Source organism: Schistocerca nitens, chromosome 2 (assembly GCF_023898315.1).
Source record: "Schistocerca nitens isolate TAMUIC-IGC-003100 chromosome 2, iqSchNite1.1, whole genome shotgun sequence".
Classification (NCBI taxonomy): Eukaryota; Metazoa; Arthropoda; class Insecta; order Orthoptera; family Acrididae; genus Schistocerca; species Schistocerca nitens.
Genome location: NC_064615.1, coordinates 76,121,036 through 76,148,956, shown reverse-complemented (window position 1 = coordinate 76,148,956; position 27,921 = coordinate 76,121,036). Strand labels below are relative to the sequence as shown.

The following is a 27,921-nucleotide window of genomic DNA, read 5'->3' as shown; positions in this document are numbered from 1 at the left end:
AAAGTCTGTACAGCAACTGGATCAGCTTTCCTAAAAAGTTGGTAACTATATTTAACATGTGTTGCAGCACAAAAATCTTTTAGACTTAAAATTTGTGCATCATGATCTGAAACGCCATTCACCTTTTTGCTAACAGAATGCCCTTCTAATAATGACGAATGAACAAAAATATTGTCTATGGTTGTTCTACTGTTCCCTTGCACTCTCGTTGGAAAGAATACGGTTTGCATAAGATTATATCAATTAAGGAGGTCTACCAGCATCCTTTTCCTTGCACAATCACTTACACAATTAATATTGAAATCACCACATGTAACTAACTTTTTGTATTTCCTATAAAGTGAACCAGGAACCTCCTCTAGCTTTAGCAAAAATGTTGTGAAATCGGAGTCTGGGGATCTATAAATAACAACAGTAAGAAGTTTAGCTCCACTAAATTTAACCACACCTGCACAACATTCAAACACCTTTTCAGTGTAGTACTTTGAAACATCAATTGACTCAAATGGGATACCGTTTTTCACATACATGGCTACTCCCCCACACCGCAAAGAGCTCCTAGAAAAGCTGCCAGCCAACCTGTATCCTGGTAAAGGAAGCCTCTGAATTATCTCCTTATTTAAGAAGTGTTCAGATATACCAATAATTTCAGAGTCAACATCTATAAGCAGTTCACTAACTTTATCTCTAATACCTTGTATATTTTGATGAAATATACTAATTCCCTCATTAATCGGATGCCCAAGATTTGTAGAAAGTGGTTTCTTTGTTAGAGAGACTTCCCATAAGCAGGAATACCTATCAGCTGACTTCAATCTAAAAAAGGTACAGCTCTAACACCCACAACTACCGGAATTTTCCCATGAGTGATCCCACCACCCCCACCTATGCTGTCACCTATAAGTTTTGCCAACCTCCCCTTCCCATACCTGTTGAGGTGCAGGCCATGTCTAGTGAAACCCGTCCTGCTGATAGACTCCACCGACACCACTGAAATGTGACTCATGCCTTCTGTCATCAGCGCACCCCCAAGTCTGATGTTATTACGCTTGACAGCTGTATTAAGACGAGGCCGATCGTGACGCTGAAACAGTTCCACGAAATGCACATTCGTGTTGCCAGTCTGAGTGGCTATCTTTTCCAGGACACCATCTATGTCATACTCCCCATCCCTATCAATACTATTATCAGCCCCACCCACAATCACTACCTGATCCCTTTAGTAAAATCCCTACATAACCCCCCTATGTTAAAAGTCACCTGAGCCAATCCTGCATTAGGCTTCACAATGCTGGTGACCTGGTACTCTCTTCCCAAAACTTCCTGCAACTGCTGGCCTACACCTTGAAAGGTAGCTACACTGAGCCACAGCGCCAGAGATCGCTAGAGAGCATTGTTCCGCCGCCTCCACTGGCAGTGATTATTGAGATGTCGTGTGGGCAGTGCTTGTCGAGGACTCGTAGTAGTCAGTTCGTGTTCAGATGTGCTAGTAGGGAGTGCTTGCTGAGATGTGATACTGAAAAGTTCTTGTTGAGATGTGGTAATAGCGAGTCGGTGTGGAGATATATTGTAATGATTAGAGTGATTTTGGTCAATATATGAAGGTAACGAAACTTGATTTATTTTTCATTATTTCCATGTTTTAAATAATGCGTCATTACAGGTTCAGTCAACAAAGCATCTGGCTTGTGTTCTTGTATTAGAGTGTAATTCTGGTTTTCTTGAGTAATTATGGTATTTTTATTTTCTTTAATTAATTCAGTATAAATGATATTTAAAATTTCTTGTGTTATTGAAGAAGAACCGTGCCAGATGCGTACGTTGAGTCATACTTCCACACACAGAACAGTTACACTTGTGCTTTGGTTTCGTAGGTTTTTATAGTTGCTGGGGACTTAATTAATTAATTGTGTTAATGAAAATTTCCATTTCATTCTTTGTTATTGTTCTAAGCAGTCAGATTGCGTAATAATACTAGTCAGGGCCAACCGTTCACGAGACTTCGTAGTCGAACAGACAGCTACTAAAGCAGATATTAAAATTATTAGCATTCTATATTAATTAAGCCCCCATGCACGTGGCGACCGCTGCTTCGGATCGTCCCTTGGAATTCTTCTGATTGTAGAAATAGTAGACAGTAGGATTGTTGTAGTAATTTGTAGTTTAGTAATTGTAGTCTATATTGCATGTGTAGATTTGGTAATTGTCATTCTTCTAATGGTTTTTTTTTTTTTTTTTTGCAAAATTTCATTTCTGTTGTCTTGTCTTCGGGTTTGACAATTAGTGCAATTATTTCAATTGTTCGATGATCGTGTTTGAGGGAAACATCTCGTGTGAATGATATTGTTGATGATAAAGTGTCATTGTGTGTAATTTTTTTTATAGTGACGAGTTTTGTATATTTTGTAAATGATCACGCGATCAATGAAAAAGGCAAAAATGATGGATAGTGAGAATGACGAAATTGTTAACATGGCGAACTCGCCAACAGAGGAAAACAGTATGATGGATAATGAAGTGGAAAACAATGTAATAAGTCGGGAAAATAGTCCGGAACCATTTCAAAATTTTTCTCAATCAGAAAATTCACAGAATAAGAGATTAACGACAGAAGATTCTGTAATAGTATCGAACACAGATAGCTTTACAGCTATGACGAAGGAAACTGGTTTTGCGAGAAATGTTAGGGGCGAAAAGAATTTCGAACCAGATCATACGGAACAGTTGATGAGTGCAATATTAAATTTGGGATCTGAATTAAAAACAGAGATGGGAACTTTGGCAACACGGTTAAACTCACAAATGGAAACACGGATGGGAACAATGGAAACTCGGTTAGGATCTGAATTAAAAACAGTGGCAACACGTTTAGAAACAGAGTTGGAAACAATGGAAACACGGTTAGACTCACGAATAGGGACATGTTTCAAAAATATGAAAGATGAGTTAAAGAAAGAAATCAGAGAAGAAGTACAACCGATTTTGAATTCTCACAATAATAGATTAATTGCAGTAGAGATTAGACAAAGAGAACAGGATAGAGAACAGGAAGAAAGAGATCGCGTGATAGTACAAAAATTTTCAGAATTAAATTTACAATGTGCACACGATAAGGAAAAAATAATTGAGAGAATCGAGGAATCCGTACCAAATGACAGAATAAATAACTTAACGCAACAGTGTGAACAGTTAACTACTAAATGTGACAATACCGAAACCCGAGTCGCGACATTTACGGAAGACGTAAATAATCAGAAAGAACAATTAGGTGATTCATCGGAAAGAGTTGAGGAAATTTCAGATAAATTGACAAATCTTAGTTTAAATGGGGACAGAGATTCAGATGATACAGCACCATTGCTATTTGCAGAAACCGAAGAGTACCAGAACATAAATAAGCATGTTGAAAATCCGGCAAAATTTAATGAACGCGTTAAAAAGGAATTTGAGGCATTACGAATGCAAGTCAAACAAACTGAAGGCGAAATCGTAGGAAAAGACAGTAGAAGAAATTTAGAATCACAGATAGCAGAGGGGTTTCAAGAAAGTAATTTGTTTCATTTACGGGATGCAACAAGAGAGCGCCAGGCGCGCGAACTTGACAATAATCGACATTGGGACGGGGACAGACGCGGTAGGTCTTTGTCGCCGCGAGGCGGAAGCTTTGACTGTAAACACTTCTTGACTGTTCGGAAATTTAAGATCTTTTGCAATTCTAGAAATGACATACGTCCATGTTCATGGTTGGATCAATTTACGTACGCACTTCCGCCAAATTTGCCACTAAGTCACAAACTGAAATTTATGTGCAGTTATTAATGTCCTCAGGGGATTCACTACACTAAGTGAATATGTGCCGTAGCGAGCATAGGGCCCCGAGCTGTAGTGGTGTTATTTCCCTTTTAGTTTTCTGCACCGCTGCCTACTCTTTTACTATTCTTTGCATCTATAAAAACAACTCTTCTACTATCCATCTATTTAGACAGTAGGTAAACAATAACCGGATTTGACTGTTTTACCCAAAAGTGACTTTGGAAATTACCGTTTGGACTTACTGTATCTTCATCAGCATTCATTCGTGGTTTAAATGAAATTTTACCTGTTTATCTTCGTGACAATATTACTTCATATGTTGACGATATTCTTATTGCTAAACGTTCTTGGAGTGAGCACAACAAAATTTTGGATTCATTATTACGTATTTTTGCACGAGTTGGCATGACAGTGAACTTGGAAAAATCTGAATTTGGTCGTTCTCAGGTGAAATTTCTAGGTCACATTATTTCTACAGAAGGTATTCTCCCTGATCCAGAGAAACTAGACGCTATTCGTAATTATGCTGTTCCTACCACAAAACGTGATGTTCGTAGTTTCCTTGGTGTCTGTAATTTTCTTAGACGCTTTGTTAGATTGGACAATTTGGCTACACCTCGTTTATGTGAACTATCTGGAAAGAATTCTAATTGGTGTTGGGATGAGGAAGCTCAGTCAGAATTTGAACAACTTCGTGATGCTTTAGTTGCTGCTCCACTTCTTTCACATCCGGATTTGTCTAAAGATTTTTGTTTGGCGACGGACTCATCATACAAAGGCCTAGGTGCACATTTATTTCAAGAGATAGAAGAAAACGGCGTTGTAGTACAGAAGACTATTGCATTTGGAAGTCGTGTTCTCTCTAAATCCGAAAAGAATTATTCGATTACGGAACTTGAAGCTTTGGCTGTTGTTTGGGCTTTCACAAAATTTCGCACATTTTTGTTTGGTAGACATACTAAGGTTTACACTGATCATCGAGCTTTTTGAATTTCTTATGTCGACAAAATTAACTCATGGCAGATTGTCACGATGGGCGCTGTATCTACAGGAATTTGATTTTAGTATTGTTTACATACAGGGATCTTCAAATATTGTTACTGATGCTTTATCACGTGCACCTATGGGTTTGAAACAAAGTGCTGAAGAGGACTGCAAAGAAAACCATTATTGTTTGATGTACATTCAAGGTGTTGCGTTTGAGAACTTTATTTCATCTTCGCTCCAGGACATCGCTAAGGAGCAAAATAAGGATCCAATCTGGAAGGATATTAAGGAGAAGTGGAGGAGAAAGGAAAGCGTAGCGATTAGACAGCATTATTTAGTTCGCAATGGCATTCTTTTTAAACGGAAATCGGTCGACAACTCTGTTTGGTTAGTTTGTATTCCTGATGAGTGGGTCAATAAATTGATTTGGTACACACATTTCAGTTATCCGCACTTTGGTCCCAGAAAATGCTTTCATAAATTACGAGAAAATTGCTACTTCAGTAATATGGAAAAACGTATTCGATCTGTTCTTGCCAAATGCAAATTATGTCAACAGGCTAAGCCGCCAACTGTTTCTCACAGAGCACCGTTGTTTCCTATCATTCCAGCGAAATTAAAGGACATGGCTGCAGTCGATTTGTTCGGTCCAGTGGTTCGTTCTACTAATGGTTTTGCGTACATTTTCGTAGCAGTGGAATTGACATCAAAATATGTGTGTTTTACACCTTTACGCAAAGCAACAGCTCGTTCAGTATCTAATGCTTTCATCAAACATTTTATTAAAGAAGTTGGTCATGTTGATAAGGTTATATCAGATAATGGATCACAGTTTCGCTCTAAAATTTGGCTTCGTACTCTACGGCGTCGTAAGATTAAACCAATTTTTATTTCACTTTTTCACCCTCAATCTAATGCTTCAGAGAGATGTATGAAAGAAATCAATAAATTGTGCCGTCTTTATTGTCATCAGAATCACAGAACTTGGGATCAGTATCTTCATATTTTTCAAAACATTCTGAATGAACTTCCTAATGACTCAACTTCTTTACCGCCTATACTGATATTAAAAAATAAAGTACCAACAAATCGCATTTCTGAAATCGTTCCTTTTCCGCCTTCACGGAAACTGCGGCATTCTGAATTTGTCAACCTGGCTCTACGAAATATTGCATCTGCGGCTGCAAGAAGAGGGAAATCAGCTAAACGTCCTGGTCGTTTAAAAATCTTGTCAGTTGGTCAAAAGGTGTTAATTAAGTCCCACCGTTTGTCTCACAAAGGAAAAGGCTTGTGTCGCAAATTTTTTCTGCTTTATAACGGTCCATATAGAGTTCGCAAAATTATTCATGATAACACTATGGAAGTAGAAACTCTTAAATCTCGGCGCTCTAAGGGAATACATCACATATCTAACGTTAAAATTTTTGTGGAATGACATACTTTAGAGAAACTAACAGCTACATGTAAACATGCGGAGAATACAAGGATACCGCGCCGTGTTCCGGCGGCGGCGCGTACTCAAAGCAACAGTGAAGTCTGCGCGCCGCACAAGGCAGTCGCTGACCGCAAACAATTACTTCATACGTCACGCGCCTACAGCTGATCGAGCGCACAGTGTGAATGCACTGACAGCCGTAAATAAATACACAGTCTAATTTTTCCGACTAAATTCTGTATAATGCTATGGTGACTTTATAAATTATGTTATTAACGTTCAGTATTTTTCAGGATACGGTTGTGTAAAATATTTAAGAGCTTCAGGTAAATTCTGTGTGTGTCCGACATTAAGAGGACTTGCTATGGAGAAAATTTCAGGAAGAATGTAATTTCAAAAAAAAAAAAAGAAGTAAAGAACTAAAAAGGTAATGACTAATTGAGTTTATTTTTCAGGTAACATATTTCCACTTAGGTATGTACTTTAGACGTAATTTGCTGCTTGCGATTACGTGACTCATACTTGGTGCTAAATTTCATGTTCTATGAATTTACTTGTGAAGCGACGTGCTTACGCACATTAACTGATTTTGACGATGATTGATTAATGAACAGGCTTGTTATTTGTATATATTACGCATCGCTTGGCTGCACTGCTTTTTCACTGATGTCATATTTTTTTTATTATGTGCCTGCTGTGCTTATTTTTTTAAATTATAATTGTCACCTGATTAATTGTGCTGATATGGTTATGTATGTAAGTTATACTTTGTGATTTATCTGCTTGCGCCTTCATGTTTACTTATTAAGATTACATACGAACATTTATTTGCTTATGCTGATATGATGCTAATGACTTGTTTATCATGTAAGATATATGTTTGCTGCTTTTTGCATGGATTGCATATTTACACATTTCTGTTTTGTTGTCATAACTACTCTTCAATTTTGAATATAGCAATGCTGATGTACAGTGTACGAACATAGAGTTTAGGTTACACTGTGGTATTAATTATAGATTGTTCGCTTGGCAGAGCCTCGTTGTAAGAATTGTGCTGCATCCACTTGTTGACATTCTGTTCTCTACTGGTATATTTACTCGCTATTGCATGTTTTGCTTATGCTCAGTGCCTTATATTTTTAAGATAAGAAAATGAACTGCTATAATTCGACGAACGACATTAGTACAAGAAAGTCATAGAAGTCACATGAACTGAGGTTTTATGGAAGCTGTATAAATTTATGCTAATAGGAAGGAAGCTAACGACATGACATACCAAAACTAGGTTTAGACCATTGACAGTATTACACTGCATTTTTCGTGAGCAATTGAAATAGGAAGTGACACTTGACACAAAAAATACTCCACATGTTTGCTTCTGCTATGATCATTCACACTCCGTAATCGTACTTAATTACTGAGAGTTATTCGAACTAAGTCTGTTAGAGGTCATGTATGCATTTCTTTTATTTAATGATGGACAAGGAACCAAAATGTATCTTACAATTTATAATGAGTAGAAAATTTGGGTCAGATGGATTACACAGAGGTTGTGTGTAGACACTGTGTCTTCGGATTGTATGGGATGATGAATTGAAGTTGCACTAGGATTTTGTCTGTACTTGTTCGAGGAGACTGACTACAGGAAAGAGTTGTTATGGAAGTGAAATGATATTGGTGCTGAGGTTTATATATATCGACGTAGTGAAGACGTATTATTGAAGTATTAAGATTAAGTGATGATTATTGGAGTTTTCGTGGACAAGAGGTAAGGTAAATGATATTGATGATAAGGTTTATATGTATCGACGTATTGAAGAGGTATTAGTGAAGTAATGAGATTATGCTGATGATTATTGGAGTTTTGGTGGATAAGAGGTAAAGTAAGTGAGGAGCATATTTTTTTTGTTGGTCCATATGGAACAAGAAGGATGAAGATGGCAGACTAGAACACTCAAGTAGAAGGAAGATTGTCTACACACACACTTTGTCAAATCACAAAGCAGTATATACTTTTTTTTGAGAGGGGAAGCATTTGCATATCTTGGTACACTGACAGTTGTTCAGCAACCGTACATTTTGATCTGGCTTGACAAACATTAGTCTTGACATGATGACTATGACGTTGACTTAACTATTATTGACTGTTATACATTGCTGCCACTACTACTTGGTACACATGATGAACATCAAATCTTGGACAGAGTTACATTTACACAGTTAACACTATTCAATTACACAGTAGTACTTAATGTGGATGAAAGATGAGTGAGTGTGTTTTGTGTGTTTTCCTTTCCTAATCCTACCCACCTATCTCCTAAATATTATTTTATTTGTTGGTAGTGGCTTGCACTGACACCCATAAATGTTATAGGTTTACTGGTATTTGTGTATTGTAATAGTTAATAGGACAATTATCTGATATCATTTGTGTGTTTGTTATGATTTGTATGTTTAGTGTAAAAGCATTGTATGTGTATTCAAACTATTGTTCATGCCTGAACTGTCTGATTAGTGATGGTGCTGCACTTTTCAACATGATGTGTGACATTTAGTCACATTTAATTTCTGCTGATGAACTGTGTGATCAGTGATTGTAAAAATTATGGACTGTTACTTGTACCTTTTCTACATGATTGGTGCCACTAGTACATGTTTAATTTCTGCTTATAAACTCTGATGAACAGTGTGATCAGTGATACTGAATTTTATGGAACTGCTTCTGCTGAGAAATGTGACTTGTTGCTGTGTGTACCTGCTCAACATTGCTGGGTACCACTGATGGACTGCTTCTACTGAAATGATGTTGCTTCTTGCTGTCTGCACCTGGTCAACATTACTGGGTGCCACTGATGGACTGCTTCTACTGAAATGGTGTTACTTGTTGGTGTCTGCACCTGCTCAACATTGCTGGGTGCCACTGATGGACTGCTTCTACTGAAAAGATGTCACCTGTTGCTGTGTGCATCTGCTCAACATTGCTGGTGCCACTAATGGGACTGCTTCTACTGAAATGGTGTTACTTGTTGGTGTCTGCACCTGCTCAACATTGCTGGGTGCCACTGATGGACTGCTTCTACTGAAAAGATGTCACCTGTTGCTGTGTGCATCTGCTCAACATTGCTGGTGCCACTAATGGAACTGCTTATACTGAAATGGTATTACTTGTTGGTGTCTGCAACTGTTCAACATTGCTGGGTGCCACTGATGGACTGCTTCTACTGAAAAGATGTCACCTGTTGCTGTGTGCACCTGCTCAAAATTGCTGGTGCCACTAATGGAACTGCTTATACTGAAATGGTGTTACTTGTTGGTGTCTGCACCTATTCAACATTACTGGGTGCCACTGATGGACTGTTTCTACTGAAAAAATGTCACTTGTTGGTTTTTGCACCTGTTGACCATTGCTGGGTGCTACTGCTGGAACTGTCAACTACTTGTTTCTTGGGCTATGGAAAGCGTTTATGTGAATATTTGTATAAACTGATTTTTTGTGTATTACTGTTTGTGAAAAGTTATGAGACTCTTACCTGCACATATTCGTCATTGCTGACGCTATTGATTGAACTGTTTAACCACATAATACTTGTGTAAACTATTATGTAAAGTCATATGTATGAAAGAATTTGTATTGCTTACTGTATTCTATATAATAGGTTATTGAAAGGTCAGTGCAAAGCCAAAATTTTATCTAGTTATATGATATTTACGTATTAATATTATCTTTTATTTTTGTCTGTATTTTTTTGACGAATTTGGTGGTATTTTCACCACCAATGCTGGCAAAAATACCATCAAATTCTAGCCGTGAAGGAAGGGCATATGAAAGGTGGCTACACTGAGCCACAGCGCCAGAGATCGCTAGAGAGCATTGTTCCGCCGCCTCCACTGGCAGTGATTATTGAGATGTCGTGTGGGCAGTGCTTGTCGAGGACTCGTAGTAGTCAGTTCGTGTTCAGATGTGCTAGTAGGGAGTGCTTGCTGAGATGTGATACTGAAAAGTTCTTGTTGAGATGTGGTAATAGCGAGTCGGTGTGGAGATATATTGTAATGATTAGAGTGATTTTGGTCAATATATGAAGGTAACGAAACTTGATTTATTTTTCATTATTTCCATGTTTTAAATAATGCGTCATTACAGGTTCAGTCAACAAAGCATCTGGCTTGTGTTCTTGTATTAGAGTGTAATTCTGGTTTTCTTGAGTAATTATGGTATTTTTATTTTCTTTAATTAATTCAGTATAAATGATATTTAAAATTTCTTGTGTTATTGAAGAAGAACCGTGCCAGATGCGTACGTTGAGTCATACTTCCACACACAGAACAGTTACACTTGTGCTTTGGTTTCGTAGGTTTTTATAGTTGCTGGGGACTTAATTAATTAATTGTGTTAATGAAAATTTCCATTTCATTCTTTGTTATTGTTCTAAGCAGTCAGATTGCGTAATAATACTAGTCAGGGCCAACCGTTTACGAGACTTCGTAATCGAACAGACAGCTACTAAAGCAGAAATTAAAATTATTAGCATTCTATATTAATTAAGCCCCCATGCAACCTCTACCATGAGAACTACCTAATAGCAGAACCTTCTTCTTTCTCTTAGACTTTGCAACTGTATCTCCTTCTCCTAGCAGATCTCTTGCCAACAGCCAGCTCCCATTCCCCAACCCCCTTCTCCCTCCTCATCCTATCTAGCTCCTCCTGTGCGTTTTTCAACTGCACCTGAAGGGCACAGATCTTACGCTCCTGCTCCTCTATCAACTTACTCTTGCTACATAACCTGCAGTTCCAGGAGAGGATCTCACCAGAATGCCCACTGGCTTCCCCACTGCATTCCCCCCAGTGAAAATACTTCGAACAAGTCTCACACCGCAATCCACTACTCACGAACCTACGGCAAAGCCCACACTTCTCACTCATGGTAAAATTTTACAATTATTGAAACAAGAAAACAACTTTATCTAAGTTCCCCTACTACAATAAGAAGATGTTAAAAACTGACTACAATAATCACAAACTTGCTCTACAAGGGAAGTAACTACTATTATTGACAGTATTAATCAACAACAAATGAGAATATAACAAAATACTAACACAGAAAGAAAATCAAACGTCTAATGACAGTAACGAAACTGAAAGCAGTTCGCAAAAATTTCTTCTGAAGTTATTTCACCGGAAAACACCAAGAACACCGGTTGAAGACTACTAAAGTTCCTAAATAAACTACTATACACAAACAATTAATTAGTACTTAGCTTTCGATGCGCCGCTACAGCTGCAACTGGTCAGCGCGGAATGTAAACACGGGTAAGAGGTTAAGTTGCTCGATACGAAACACTCACAAATATCAGGCCACAACATAAGAAATGCAGAGGTGAATGAAGAAACCACTAATAAGTCACTTATATGGTAAATATTATCACAAAAACAGTTAAAATATATATCTGCCCCGCCGGACGCTGTGGCCGAGGGGTTCTAGGCGCTGCAGTCTGGAACCGCGCGACCGCTACGGTGGCAGATTCGAATGCTACCTCGGGCATGGGTGTGTGTGATATCCTTAGGTTAGTTAGGTTTAAGTAGTTCTAAGTTGTAGGCGACTAATGACCTCAGCTGTTAAATCCCATAGTGCTCAGAGCCATTTCATCAGTCCCCTAGACTTAGAACTACTTAAACCTAACCAACCTGAGGACATCACACACATCCATGCCCGCGGCAGGATTCGAACCTGCGACTGTAGCAGCAGCGCGGTTCCGGACTGAAGCGCCTAGAACCGCTCGGTCACAGCGGCTCAGCGTGCGGGAAAATGGAGCAGAAATTTTTCCGTGTGAACTCTGATTTCCCTTATTTTATTATGATGGTCATTTTTCCATATATAAGTGGGTGCCAACAAAATATTTTCACACTCTGAACTGAAATTTGGTGATTGAAATTTCATGAGAAAGTCCTGCCTCAGCGAAAAACGCCTTTGTATTAATGACTGCCACCCCAATTCGTATATCAGATCCGTGGCACTCTCTGCGCTATTTCGCGATAATACAGAACGAGTTGCCCTTCTTTGAACGTTTTGGATGTCCTCTGTCTATCCTATATAAGGCGGATCCCAAATCGCACAGCAGTACTCCCGAAGAGGGCGGACAAGCGTAGTGTAAGGAATCTCTTTAGTAAACCTGTTACAATTTCTAAGTGTTCTCCCAATAAATCGCAGTGTTTGGTTTGCTTTCCCCATAGCTTTATCGATGTGAACGTTACAAGTTAATTTATAAATGATAGAGCGCAGCAATCAGTAGTCTTTTTTTTTTTTTGCAGGTTTTATTACGCAAATTCAGATTTAGGCTAGTGCCTAGCCATAATCAATGCACTATTTCTTTAATCTCGATGCATGTTAGTTCCCTGAGTATTCTAGAGTATTCAAAGAACTGTGACTGACGCCCGATCAACAGGGAACTAACATGCATCGGGATTAAAAAATAGTGCATTGATAATGGCTAGGCACTAGCCGAAATCTGGATTTGCTGCAAAAAAAAATAAAAGACTGATTGCTACGCTCTATCATTTATAAATTACATAACAGTCGCTGAGTGCACCTACTTTCCTAACGGAAGGTAACCTGATGGTTACAATTTAAGTCATTCGTAACTATAACCGCTAAGTATTTAGTTGAGTTTACAGCCTTTAGATTTGTGTTAATGTATCGTGCAACTGAAATTTAGAGGTTCCTTTTAGTGTTCATATGGATGGCTTCACACTTTTCATGACTTAGAATCAATTGCCAGTTTTTACACCACACTGGTATCTCGTCTAAATCATTTTTTAATTCGTTTTGATTACTGTTGGCTTACACGACTGTCAATGACGGCATCATCTGCAAACTATCTAAGAGAACTGCTCAGATTGTCTCTTATATCGTTGATGTAGATCAAGAACAACAGAGACCCTATAACACTTTCTTCGGAAAAGACATATATTATTTCCGTTTTACTCGATGACTTTCCGTCAGTTATTACGAACTGTGACGTTTTTGACAGTATATCATGATTCCAGTCACACGACTGAAATCAACCATCTGAGCAGTCATTTATGAACCTACTCAATCTGTTACGCGACAGTGGTAGTGTAACACCTAGATAATGTGACAGAAGGTGTAACCTCCCCCTCACTTATCGACCTTAAAGACAGTGAAAAATTAAACCGCGTGTACCTAATGGAAATTTGGGAAAAAGCAATCGTCACCGAAGTTAATCTGTCGGTAAAGAGGGAGGAAAGGGTTACATCTAAATGAAAGGAAAAATGCAAACGAAACTGGTGGAAATTAATTTTGAAAAGGGGTAAAGTTAATAAAGAAAGTAAATGTGCGGCCGTTACGTTAACAATTAACTAGCGGTAATTAGATATTTGAGATTTGGGGGAAATTACGGTCGCCAGTCCTAAGGACAATTACTATAGTAACTGAAAAAGAAAGGTTATTACACATATAATTAGCACTAGAAGCGTGGCAACTGGACGTTGACACATGTAGTGTGAAAACTGAAAGTTTGTCAGCAGTAATAAATTTCGCTGCACTCTGACTTAATTTAGCAAAGAATTAATGAAACCGGAAAATCGAAAGTTAATTTAGTGACTGAAGTTAATAGTGAGCTTTCTTTCTGAAGCACATCGAAATACAGTTAGTCTTGGACTACCTCAACAATCATTTCTAAAGCTACTTGAATCTACGCAGTTTAGAAAGAAGAGATTTAACTTTGAACTTGAATTAAACGATTCTGAACAATTAACAATAGTAAAATTTAGTACGTACCAAGCTGAGCTGCAGTCACAGGTAAGCTAAAATACGGTAACAAAACTCGCACTCTAAATTTGTGCTTGTGTAATCTAACTATTGTAGCCAGCTATGAATACTTAAAGTGAACTTTGAAATTAAAGCAGTGAAATGGAATTATGCTGGCGTTTGAATTTCAACGACACTCGGGTTCATTTCGGAAAAGGAAGGGACCCTGCTTGGCAATGCAATTGGGACAATGAGCAACAAAGGTTCATGCTAAGTTGCTGTAATTTTGCGAGGCAAATGGAACAATTTGAAAAGCTGAGGTCTGCCATACAGTTCTGAAACTTTACGTGCTTTTAGTCTTCCTTGTTGGTTGATTGAAGGTTTGAAGCCGTCGATCGAGGAGGTGGCGACAGTCACTCATTGTCGGCCGTCGCTGTTGCAGAAGCTGGATGTTGGCGCGCCTTCTTCTCGACACGGTCACCAGGCGAAACGGGCTCTTGATGTGCGCCAGCTAATGCTTCCCGTCCGCGACACCATGTCAGAAACTATCATCGCGAGTCGAGCGCAATTACATGCTGCCAAAGCCCGAAAGCGCGGCAACTCGCGGGAGCGTCACACAACACACCTGCTCCACTCGCTACTCCAGCCAGACTCCGACTGCTCTGCCCGCGCTCCACGCGGCAGAGTTAACACTACCAAAGATCCTACACACTTTGATTCTTCACACGACCTATCGATGTAATCGTTCGATAGCAGTTTTCCCTAGGCAAGACCCAGCGTAAAAATACAAATAATATTTACGAAACAAACCAATTATACATCGACATAAATGCATAAATATATATATATATATATATATATATATACAAATAGTAAAACAACTACAATATACAAAGACACAGAAACGCCATATATTCACGTAACAAAATATGGAAAAAATATTATAACACAATAGATGGAAATAGGAGGATATGCATTTCCGGCGTTACACGTGCCCCACATTGTCTGAGGATGTTCGTGTAACCTAAACAGACTCTGAAAATGTCCCAAAAAAGAAACAGCGGAAATGCATATGCTCAAAACATCAACAAAATTTAGCATTCGCCTAATTAAGCATAAATCAATTTTTGGACCATAATAATTGAGTGGAGACACTCCTAATGTTATTCCACTCCGTCATCTTGCACAAAATAAAACAGGTTGACAACATATTAAAATTCGTAGAAAACATAGAAAATGGTTTAGCTATTCAAAAATCGTCAAAATTCGTAACACTATCAAGAAATGGAATACTATTTACAAAATTAATCAGATTACATGGTCATAGAAAACAGGTATATCAAAATACGCAAATTAATAATTAATTACATAGAATACGTATTTTATATAAACTTTTCATAAATAATATTCTCGTCATGAGTGTGCACTTAACGCTAAACAAGAAAATAATATACAGCAGATCGACAAAAACATAAATATTGACAACAGAATTCTTTCATATCAGGTGTCCGGGAAGAAAAACAACTCCGCCTTCCGTACTCGCAAGTACAAAGAATGCCGACAGCGGCACAAGAGCCGACAGCGGCACAAGAGCCGACAGCGGTTCCGCCCCGCCAGTATTGTTGCGCCCGCCTGTGCGGCACGCTTGATCTCTCTCGCCCTTGTAACGGCATTTCCAGAACGTCCGTTTCACTGAATTCTTTCGGTAAAACTCACTCCCGAGTAATCTCAAGGAGTCCATAAACACTATCACAGTGGATAACTCAACACTGTCCATCATCACACGCATGTACTAGCCTGAAACTTAAAACAGCGTCTAAGTACATCGGCAATGACTAGTAAATCACATATTTATGGAACCTTACAGCTATTTACAAAATCATATTTACATTCCTTAATCTACTGTGACTCAGCTGAAAACTTAAACTAGCAGCTTGGATTTTTCAGTTGATTAGATCATGATTAAATTGATTAAAATTAAATTGATTAATCAAAATTAATTAGTTAATAATTACAACTTCTTTAATGACCTTGGTCAGTCAAAAGCATGGCAATCTAGCAAATCGTTAAATCTTACACTCTATTTTACATAGTGTACAAATTACCCATTCTGTGGTATTAATCAATCCTAGGTTGGTACAATTTCAGGTCTACAATGTTCCGTATACCTAATAGTTTTCCAGAGCTTGGATACTCTAAGCAATAAGCATTTGTGTGAGGTATACCAATGACTTTATATGGTCCATTATAAACAAACTTAAATTTAGAGATTTCATGGTCTATCTCGCTCGATTTCTCATGAGCTTTTACAAGTACTAAGTCTCCGATTGCAAACTTAGCAAAACGCGCTTTAGCGTCATGACGACGTATGCGAGCATCGGCTTTTAGCTTCATTACTTCTCGCAAACGATCTTTTTTCACACCAATACTAATGTTAATCCGTGGACGGAATTTGATTATCTCTTCCAATTCACTTTCTACACTTTTGTCAATGCCGAGATTCCTCACGTTACGGCAGTTCAATTTCATTCCTACGTCAGTGTCATCCGGCCAGTTAACAATGTGTATAGGCTGGTATTGCCTACGCACACCGTCTCCTGCCTCGTCAAAACTAACTACTATTGTTTTATCTTGGGACGTATACGTCAAAGTTTTGCTTTCGCAATTAATCACTGCACGGTACTTTAATAGCCAATCTAACCCGATAATTACTTCCGTAGTCAAGTCTGGCACGACGACAAACTCTTGTTCAAATCGTGCCCCACATATCTCGAAGTGGACAAAAATCTGTTTTGTGACCGGTTTACTGGCCTTCCCAGTAGCACCGATAATTTTCACTCCTGTTAATGGCATAACTACGATGCCAGGTCTATCTTTCAGTAACTCAAATATTTTCCCAGCTACAGCACTCAATTCTGCACCGGTGTCAATCAACACGTTTAGTTGTAGGTCGTGCATATTAACAGACACTACTATCTGTCTACACTTGTCCTCGACTGTTTCTTTATTTTCCCACAGTAAATCCTCGTCTATATCCAGGTCATTCCAGAAAAAACCATCCGGCTTTGATCCTAAATCCGGCTTATCTGGCGGCTTTTTCAGCCTCTGTTCACATACAGTTTTAATTTCAACACTTTTGTCCTGAGGCTTAGTCTGTAGCTTTGCCTCCAATACCGAAACCTTTTCCTGTAACTCGTCAACTAGTGAGTGTTGCTTTGCTATCGATTCACTAACTGTCACCTTCGTTGAATCTACTTTGGTCAGATTGATCTCATCTGCCAATCTACCTAGAGGAATGTGCGCAGTAGTATCTGCAATTACTTCCTCTAGATCTGCGCAGCCCACACTGCTATCGTCTGACCGTATAATGTCAGCTCTAACCTCATACACGCTGTAATCCACATGCTTTTCTACCAATCGTGTCCGGCTATCACTAAAATTCTCGTAATCTTTCTCCTCAATACTTTCGCAATGTTTAAACTGGAGGTTTGCGTCGGATGGGTCGGCTACTTCTACCACTACGACTTTCGGTAAGGTCTGCCGGTTAGGGCCAGAACTTTCCGTTACTACTTCAACATCCAACTCTTGCGGGACGAGACACGACGAATCTTGCTCGTGCTCCCCATTAAAATCAACTATTTCTAGTAAAGTCTGCCGGTTAGGGCCAGAACTTTCTATCATTTCACAAACACTATCTTCCTGCGGGACGAGACGCGGCCAATTCAGCCCGCGCTCTCCATAAACACTTCTCCCGTACAGGCCCCTATAATCTCTTAGTTCGGCCGGCCGAAGTGGCCGTGCGGTTAAAGGCGCTGCAGTCTGGAACCGCAAGACCGCTACGGTCGCAGGTTCGAATCCTGCCTCGGGCATGGTTGTTTGTGATGTCCTTAGGTTAGTTAGGTTTAACTAGTTCTAAGTTCTAGGGGACTAATGACCTCAGCAGTTGAGTCCCATAGTGCTCAGAGCCAATCTCTTAGTTCGTCGTATAAACGACCGAACTGCCTTAACCAGACCTCATCCCTCTCTGCATCCCCTCGCTCGATGACGGACGTGTTATCCGACATCTGATTTTCTCTCAACAATTGCGAATCATTCTTAAACTCAATCTCCAGTTCCGCTGTGGGTATTACAGCTGCCACTTTATAATCGATTTCCGGAACACTACTTAAATTGTTCTCACTGACAGTGAATGTATTTTCTACTGCCGTGTATACAGCTGATCTACTACTTGTGGGCGCACTCCTTTCTTCTAACACTGGCACACTCTCCCGCCGTTGATTATTCCACACGGAATTTTCATAACGACGACTCCTGGGTTTTCTCCTGTTATTGGGCCGCCAAAATTTCTCCACGCCCGGTAGGCCCCTCACCGGCGCGGCTAATGGTTTCCCTGTCTCGTCCCAGCAGATACGGTCCCCGGATGCTGCTGAGGCGGCTGATCACACCCTCTGGTGTTATTACTATTCTGTGAAGCCCGTATCACGTTAGTATGATACTGGTTTCCGTCATTCCTGTTATTATTTGCATTGTACCGATTGTTATTACGGTCCGAACCATTATTGTTATTGCTGCCATGGTTGCGGTATGCATTATTCCCATGGTTATCGTTGTTGTAGTTGCTGTGGTACCCGTTGTTGTTACCACGGCCTCTACCACTGTCGCGATTATTGCGCCAATTGTCCTCGTCCTCCACTCTTTCCAGGAAATCATTTATTGTCCTGTAATTGCTTCCTACGTAGCGTTTTGTATCATCTGGAAGCTTTTTGTAGAGTTCCCAGACTATTTCGGATTCCGTGCGGCGATCACGCAAATATTCCAACTTGCGGATCCAGCCCTCACAAAACTCCTTCATCGAACCGCGCGAATTCGCATCGAAAGGCCTCGATACGACAAATTCGCGCCAGACACTTTGCTGTTTTTGCTCTGACCAGTATTCAGCCAGAAACAAATTTTTAAATTCGCCAAAAGTCAGGTCCGTAATGTTGAGGTTTAAGCCCCAACGCTTGGCATCACCAGCCAACACATCAATAATCGCATTAATTTTTCTCTCATTAGTCCATGATCTGGGTAAAACTCTTTCACAATTTTTAATGAAATCCGTCGCGTGTATACCGCCTTTTTTCAAGGGGTCGAACCGCTCCTCTTTCGTCAACAATTCCGAACTATGTGCACAGATTGGCACATACCTCTGTTTTTCGTCAAGTTTCTTTTCTAATTCCGACACTCTCGTAATTACTTGGCAAGTGGTTGTCGCAAGCGTTTCTACTTCCCTTTTTTTCTCTTCGCAGGTATTAGCCTGCTTCGTCACTTTGGTATCTACTTCGGATACTAAAGCCTTTAAAGTTTCCACCTTCTTTTGATCCTCTTTTTTCACTAATTGAATTTGTTCCGTCACCTTATTCTCGATGATCGGAGCAACTGATTCTCCTACACTTTTCTCGATTCTGCTAATTTCGGAATAAAAACGAGTATTTATGCTCGCAATTTCCGCCTGAACGCCTATCATTTCCTGTTTAAGATTACCGATTTCGCTATTAATCACAACAATATATTCTTTGATTTTATCAACTTTTGTGTTAACAACTCCAACATTGTTGTTAACAACATTAATAGCTTTGTTGTGACTGTCTATCTTTCGTTCAATTTTTTCAGACTGAGCTTCTTGCTTGGCCGATTGACTCTTGATTTCGTTAATCAAAACATTCAATAAATCAGTTAAATTCCCGGAAACTACCGGTTTTACTTCCGTAGCGGCTTCCTCTTTAATTGTCCCCCCGTATTCGTCATCAAGGGATTCGCATTTGATTTTCACTTCCGACTCCGAAACATTTTCTAAAGTGTGGAATTCCATTTCTGCTCTTTGTTGCGTTTCGGCGGTCGCGTCTTTCATGCTAGCCGCCTGTCCCTGAACAATGGGTACCGCGGTGCGCGTTCCCCACTGTTCGACCGATTGTTCCTTATCCAAGCCTACCAAATTTTGGTAATTGTTGCCTTCACTCATTTTAATAATTTTCAATATAAATGGCAAATCTCAAATCTAATTAGGATTCCTCACACTAATATTCTCGCTGACGTATCGACCATTTCGTAACCAGTACTTTCTTACGAGATTTGCACAATGCAAAATTCGTGTCCAGAACAACCTCAAATTTGAAGATTGTCCTGTCACCAGGTCGCCACGTGTAACCTCCCCCTCACTTATCGACCTTAATGACAGTGAAAAATTAAACCGCGTGTACCTAATGGAAATTTGGGAAAAAGCAATCGTCACCGAAGTTAATCTGTCGGTAAAGAGGGAGGAAAGGGTTACATCTAAATGAAAGGAAAAATGCAAACGAAACTGGTGGAAATTAATTTTGAAAAGGGGTAAAGTTAATAAAGAAAGTAAATGTGCGGCCGTTACGTTAACAATTAACTAGCGGTAATTAGATATTTGAGATTTGGGGGAAATTACGGTCGCCAGTCCTAAGGACAATTACTATAGTAACTGAAAAAGAAAGGTTATTACACATATAATTAGCACTAGAAGCGTGGCAACTGGACGTTGACACATGTAGTGTGAAAACTGAAAGTTTGTCAGCAGTAATAAATTTCGCTGCACTCTGACTTAATTTAGCAAAGAATTAATGAAACCGGAAAATCGAAAGTTAATTTAGTGACTGAAGTTAATAGTGAGCTTTCTTTCTGAAGCACATCGAAATACAGTTAGTCTTGGACTACCTCAACAATCATTTCTAAAGCTACTTGAATCTACGCAGTTTAGAAAGAAGAGATTTAACTTTGAACTTGAATTAAACGATTCTGAACAATTAACAATAGTAAAATTTAGTACGTACCAAGCTGAGCTGCAGTCACAGGTAAGCTAAAATACGGTAACAAAACTCGCACTCTAAATTTGTGCTTGTGTAATCTAACTATTGTAGCCAGCTATGAATACTTAAAGTGAACTTTGAAATTAAAGCAGTGAAATGGAATTATGCTGGCGTTTGAATTTCAACGACACTCGGGTTCATTTCGGAAAAGGAAGGGACCCTGCTTGGCAATGCAATTGGGACAATGAGCAACAAAGGTTCATGCTAAGTTGCTGTAATTTTGCGAGGCAAATGGAACAATTTGAAAAGCTGAGGTCTGCCATACAGTTCTGAAACTTTACGTGCTTTTAGTCTTCCTTGTTGGTTGATTGAAGGTTTGAAGCCGTCGATCGAGGAGGTGGCGACAGTCACTCATTGTCGGCCGTCGCTGTTGCAGAAGCTGGATGTTGGCGCGCCTTCTTCTCGACACGGTCACCAGGCGAAACGGGCTCTTGATGTGCGCCAGCTAATGCTTCCCGTCCGCGACACCATGTCAGAAACTATCATCGCGAGTCGAGCGCAATTACATGCTGCCAAAGCCCGAAAGCGCGGCAACTCGCGGGAGCGTCACACAACACACCTGCTCCACTCGCTACTCCAGCCAGACTCCGACTGCTCTGCCCGCGCTCCACGCGGCAGAGTTAACACTACCAAAGATCCTACACACTTTGATTCTTCACACGACCTATCGATGTAATCGTTCGATAGCAGTTTTCCCTAGGCAAGACCCAGCGTAAAAATACAAATAATATTTACGAAACAAACCAATTATACATCGACATAAATGCATAAATATATATATATATATATATATATATATATATATATATATATATACAAATAGTAAAACAACTACAATATACAAAGACACAGAAACGCCATATATTCACGTAACAAAATATGGAAAAAATATTATAACACAATAGATGGAAATAGGAGGATATGCATTTCCGGCGTTACAAAGGGAACAAGTAACGATGGAAGAGGGGCATATTAATGTTCATGCTGCTGTTGTAGTTGATCCCCACATAAATTCCTGCGCAATCTTACGAAGAACTGGCATGATTTAGGCAAGTGTTCTACGCATTCTCCAACGATATAAGTTCCATTCCTATCACATCTCTCTGCATCAAGATCTTCATGGAAACGATTATGAGAATCATGTTAATTTCTGTACATGGACGTTAAGACAGGATACACCAGATGTATGACGATCTCGTTTAGTGATGAAGCTACATTTACCAACATGGTCAAGTAAACAGCCGAAACATCCACTATTGGTCTGTTGACAGTTCACGTTGGCTTTGTCAGGTGGACCGTCAGAATCCGTAGAGTGTAAACGTGTCTTGTTGGATGGTGAACCATCAACTCATAGGCTTTTTTTTGATACACTGAACACTGAACACGCACAAGTATCACAGCCTCCTAACAGACCATCTTCCACGGATGCTAGGAGTCTTTCCTCTGCAGACTAGGAGGAACCTCTGGTACCAACATGATAGCTGTCCAGCCCACAGTGCACGAAGCATGTCTTCACCAATTGTTTCCAAATCGTTGGATTTGGCGGAGAGGACCTGTACCGGCTGGCAAGTTTCGCAAATGTGACGCCGGTAGACTTTTTTCTGGGGGTAAAGCTGAAAGACGCTGCATACAACGATATACCAACTACTCTGCACGACAGGCAACGACGTATTACTACAGCCTGCTCGGACATCTCCGCTGAAATCACGCAAAACCTAATCATGTTATCTGCAATGTTGGGACGGTCATTGTAGATGCTGGCTGACCCCAGTACGTAGAAGTGCGAGAGGATTCAGGTACGAAGAGCAAATGCCGGGATGGTTCTATTACAACGGCCCGGCCGATTTCCTTCCCCACACGACTCAATCCGAGCTTGTGCTCCGTCTCTAATGACATCGATGTCGACAGGATGCTAAACCCTGAAATTCCTTCCTTCCTTCTTGCACACTTAACTGCCACGGTCAAACAATTCGTCTATACGATACTCCTGCGCAAGAAAATGGCAAGCAATCATCCTGTTATCTGGCACATAAGATCTGCTCACCTTCATAAATTGTGAAACTGATAAATTGTAACTGAAATGTCTGCAATATAAGTATTATAATGCAATCAAGGGGCTGATATTTGTAAACTAGCCTCCGAATGCATTACATAATTACATTTGCAGTAAGTGATTTCAAACTGAAAGGTCATTTGATTATCTTTTCTACAGAGCTCAAAAAGAGCTCTTAGACAAATGGCGGAATAGTTCCTTCCTTAAACTTCGTAACAAATTAAAAGTGAACAGCCGAACATAAGTCAAAACCGGGAATTTCCTTTCCTTACATACGAAAATTTCCTCGCGCACTTAACTGGATAGCAACCGCGTGAGAAAATGTATCGGAGATAAGTGTTAGTCACGGTTGTTACCGCACTGAACATTTCATTTTGCAGCGCAGTGAGACGTAACTGTGTGCTGGGCCGTCACCGAAGCACTGTCTATCGCGGAGAATGTCCTTACCGATTGAAAAATCCAAGTAACATTCACGAAGCTCATGGCACTTGGAAGGATCAGACTAAGACGTTGATGCTGATACTCCAAAAGAGATTTGATGGTTTCTAATGACTGAAGGTAAAGTCATCTACTATGTTACTTAAACCTTGTCATGTCACACTCCAGTGTCATCCACATGACCGACGTTTCGGCCTCTTTGCTCGAATCATCTTCAGGATCTTTTAGCGTTCACGGTTAGCTGAAACACTTCGTTATGCATGAACACTAGAAGACGCTGAGTGAGATCCCAGCAGAGGGGTCGAAACGTCGACCATTAAGTGTGATATGACGCGATCTAGAATCCAAAAACATTTGCCTTAAAAGACAACGCTCACGAAGTCTGCAGAGTTACATAATTCCTAATAATCTTCTTGGTGTATTTAATAGCAAAGCACGTACCGTGACTATCCTCCTCTTTCTTAATGTAGCATACATACTGCATCCAATTTTTTAATGTTTTGCCTGTTCAGAAAACAAACCAAACTCGTGGTGCCTTGTTGTACCATACACTTTACAGCATGTGCTTTCAGTGCATCACTTGTCTTGGCTTCCGCAAGTTCCAGTAGGACTAGAGACAGCTGTGTATCGCAGTGTCAGCATTTATTCGTCAAATAAATGTAATTTTAGTTTGTTTCTCGTAATTTTGGACTAGAATATGCTTATAACATGCTGTCATACGCTGATGTACCCTACTCCACGGAGTAAGTGATTTCTCTAATTTACTAACGTAAATGATATTCACTTTGAAAATGTTCTAAAATTTTGGTGACTCACGACATTCTTTTTAAATTTATTATTTTGATCTTATTTGTCCCAGAACAATGCACTGACCATCAATATAAACTTTTCACACAGTCTAAGCTCACGGATGAAGGAGTTAAGCAAGACTTTGTCATCGAACTACTGTTTTCTCGTTTAAATCACCTGTGATGACAGCGTATTTTCTCGGTAATAACCTTTCCGTCACACATCAAAACTGACAGGAAACGTATGTAACTCAATGATTCGAAAAATGTCAAAACGAAGACAATCATTAAATAATATCCCTTTGGTATAAATGACTGTTCTCATATTCTCGTCCCACAAGCCATTTTCTACACGGTGGATTTATCTAGCTACTCTATTCGCTGCTGGAGAGAAACAGGAATGATATGCCTATTATCTCACCCCAATCCCTTTTATACTGTCGAAGCGACACTTTCAAGGATATTAGCATTTAAGACAAAAGTGTAATTCTGCACGAACACGGCAAGTCGGAAATGGAAGACTATATGTGAACCGTATTTCGCAATCCACCACATTCCAAAATTCCCGCCTTTTCTACCCAATTCGCAAGTTTTACAAGGGAAGAAAGTCTCCCACAATCCCTTGTATTATGTCTTTCAATGATTCTCAAGTAAAATTAAGGCCATCTTCCTAACGTTATTGAATTCGAATTTACCATACGACTGTTTTGTACGTATACCAAAGACGAATACAGATTGTATAATGCTACATTCTAATTAGCTATCTCTAGTGAAGATTCGCTATAACATTATAGAAAAGGATTTACTCATGTCATTTGAAACATTCATTGCATTTCACATGACTTCGCTTAGTTCTCTGCACTTCAAGCAGCTGAACACTGTGTCTGTATGCGTAGTCGATTTACTAACGATGTACTCGTAAGTCAAAAGAAGCTCTCTTCTACCAATTTTACTGAAATTATTCTAATGCAATTGGACTAGGCACTTAAGATATGAAGCGTAGATAGCTTTTTGATCATTGATGACTCCATCACACTTTTCTTTGTGCGAGGAAGAAAGAGTTTAACGTCACGTAATTACACGCAAGTGACACCACAGCTGTTTGGAAAGAGATTTCCATTTTCTTCAAGAAACCAACCCAATAATCTCTTAAAATAATTTAGACACACCCTGAATACTTAAGTCTAGATAGCCGAACGGTTAATTCAGAATGCGAGGTCAGTGCTTAAACATGGAAGACTTCGTTTACAGAAGAAAATCCGTCGCCATCAAGTTGAAATCAGTCTGACCTATTGTTTGTACCAACCACTACCGTAGATGGGCTTGTTACACTGGCTCGTCTTTAACATCTTTTTTTTATATTGGTTGTATGTAGTGAATCTGTAACCTGACATATGTCTTCCTATTGGCGCACTTATAACTAGACCAAGGCGAAACGAATTCTCAGTTATGTGAATAGAACAATGCCCTGTTTTGATTCATGGGACAAATTATGAATCAAATAAAATCAGGAATTTTCACAATCCGATTTCTTTATCCACTCCAGAGAAGTAACACAAAAAATAGACAAAAATACACGATGGAGGTACTGCACCTCAAACAGATGTAAAAGCAGCTTTGTCCATCCAAGCATATACTTTGCTTGATCGAACAATAAAAATGAGAGTACCATCATGCTTACATCGTATGAGATGAATAATGGTTATTTAGAACGTATTAACAGTTCATTTGGCTCCAGAGATTCCGGATAACAGACTTTTCAAATACGACCAACGTTATGAAATCCGAATTGGCTACTAGACTCCTAGTGTCGATAGTCGTTGTACTTACTCAATTGGAGTCAAGATACAACGCAGTCTCTGTCGTGATGCCAGCCAACTGAAGAGCGTGTGGAGACCGAGATGCTATTTCAAGGACCTGGCGGAACCTTTTTTCGTCTTTCCCAGAACAAGCTACTGACGTAATCCGCAACAAATTACACGTGTAGTTTCCTTAAAGTCAGTGATGCTGAGTGGTACAGCGTTTTTTGTATCGTAGCCTCATCCTGCTCACAACAGGTATTTCGCAGTACCGATCTCTGCCCCCCCCCCCCCCCCCCACTCTCTCACTCTCTCTCTCTCTCTCTCTCTCTCTCTCTCTCTCACTCAATCTCTCTCTCTCTCTCGCTCTCTTTCACGTACGCACACACACACACACACACACACACACACACACACACACACACACACATCCACAAGAGAAAAAAAAAGAAAGTCAGTTAATGTTGCGTAAGGAGCATTGACCGCTAGCCCGAAAACTTTTGATGGTGCTGAACAGCCGTCCTCGCTTCTCCAAAAGCACTGATCGAAGAGAAACAATAATTATTCTTCTTTGCGCCTTTTTCTCGTTGTACCTATTATTATCCTAAGCTTGCACCACGAGGAGCATCATAGAATTCACGTGAACGCCTCTACTGCGTGTATTTGGTACGTGCACACATACGCTTACATCACTCTCCCTAATCACCGTTCGGTGTGTGGCGAAGGGCACGTGTACTGCAATAATTTACCGCCTTCCTGTTCCAATTGGGGAATGATCTGCGAAAAGAACCATTGACGATACTAATATTTTTACAGCTCATGTTTATGTTTTTAGTTTCATATCGTGGTCATTGCGTGAGACACAAGTTGCCGTCTTTCAGAATAATGAGAGCGACGTCCTCTACGATGCTCAACCCCTTCCATTGCTTCAACGATTCCATTGAAACTTGTCAGTTACTTTTTTGACACTCTTGCACTGACAAAATAAGGTTATTATGAACAGCACAGTTGTATTTTTAACTGATGCCTGTATGCTATTGTATTTATTAATCATAGCGAAAACAAATATTCTGTAACTATCATGACAGGAGCGTTTGATAATCACTGGTGGCTCTCATTTTTTTGCGAGGTTTAAACAGTTGAAGATATCTACACGTTTCTATAAATTCTCATACTATCATGGCAGAACAGTGACGTACCATCTCCCCATACCACAGACAAACGAGAGATAAGTAAAGGATGCCATAAGGGATCTTCCTATGGTGTCGTCTGTTGGGATGAAGTGGTTGAACCAGTACTCGAAATGTTAGTGTGTACAATGGTCACTTGTGTTATTTCATGATCAAAGCCCATATTCGTTTAAGGAAAAGCTTGACTTCAGACAGAGCAGAAGTCTAACGTAGCTTAACCGATGAAAAAAAAAAATAGTTCAAATGGCCCTGAGCACTATGGGACTTCACTTCGGAGGTCATCAGCCTCTTAGAACTACTTAAAGGTAACTAACGTAAGGACATCACACACATCCATGCCCGAGGCAGGATTCGAATCTTCGACCGTAGCAGTCGCGCGGTTCCAGACAGTAGCGCCTGCAACAGCTCGGCCACCCGGGCCGCCTTTACCGATGATTTATCAATAAAGTAAAAGCAATAAATTATGTACGACTGTAAAGAAGAGCAGATATCCTTGTATTAGATAATGTTCTGTTTGTAAAAAATTGATAAACCGAGTTTTAGTGCTTTATTTAGACGAGGAAACAAAGTACAACGCACGTGTTTCGCCCGCAGCTCGTGGTCGTGCGGTAGCGTTCTCGCTTCCCACGCCCGGGTTCCCGGGTTCGATTCCCGGCGGGGTCAGGGATTTTCTCTGCCTCGTGATGGCTGGGTGTTGTGTGATGTCCTTAGGTTAGTTAGGTTTAAGTAGTTCTAAGTTCTAGGGGACTGATGACCATAGATGTTAAGTCCCATAGTGCT

General features: G+C 39.8%; 1 protein-coding gene across 1 annotated transcript in view; it reads right to left on the bottom strand.

Moving 5' to 3' along the window:
• LOC126235743 (serpin B6-like) overlaps positions 1–26,037 on the bottom strand; it is a 103,235-nt gene extending 77,198 nt beyond the window's left edge. Inside the window, exon 1 of the mRNA XM_049944529.1 lies at positions 25,983–26,037. The gene's annotated coding sequence lies outside the window, so the exon portion shown is untranslated. The remainder of the gene's footprint in view (positions 1–25,982) is intronic.
• Positions 26,038–27,921: the final 1,884 nt, after the last annotated feature.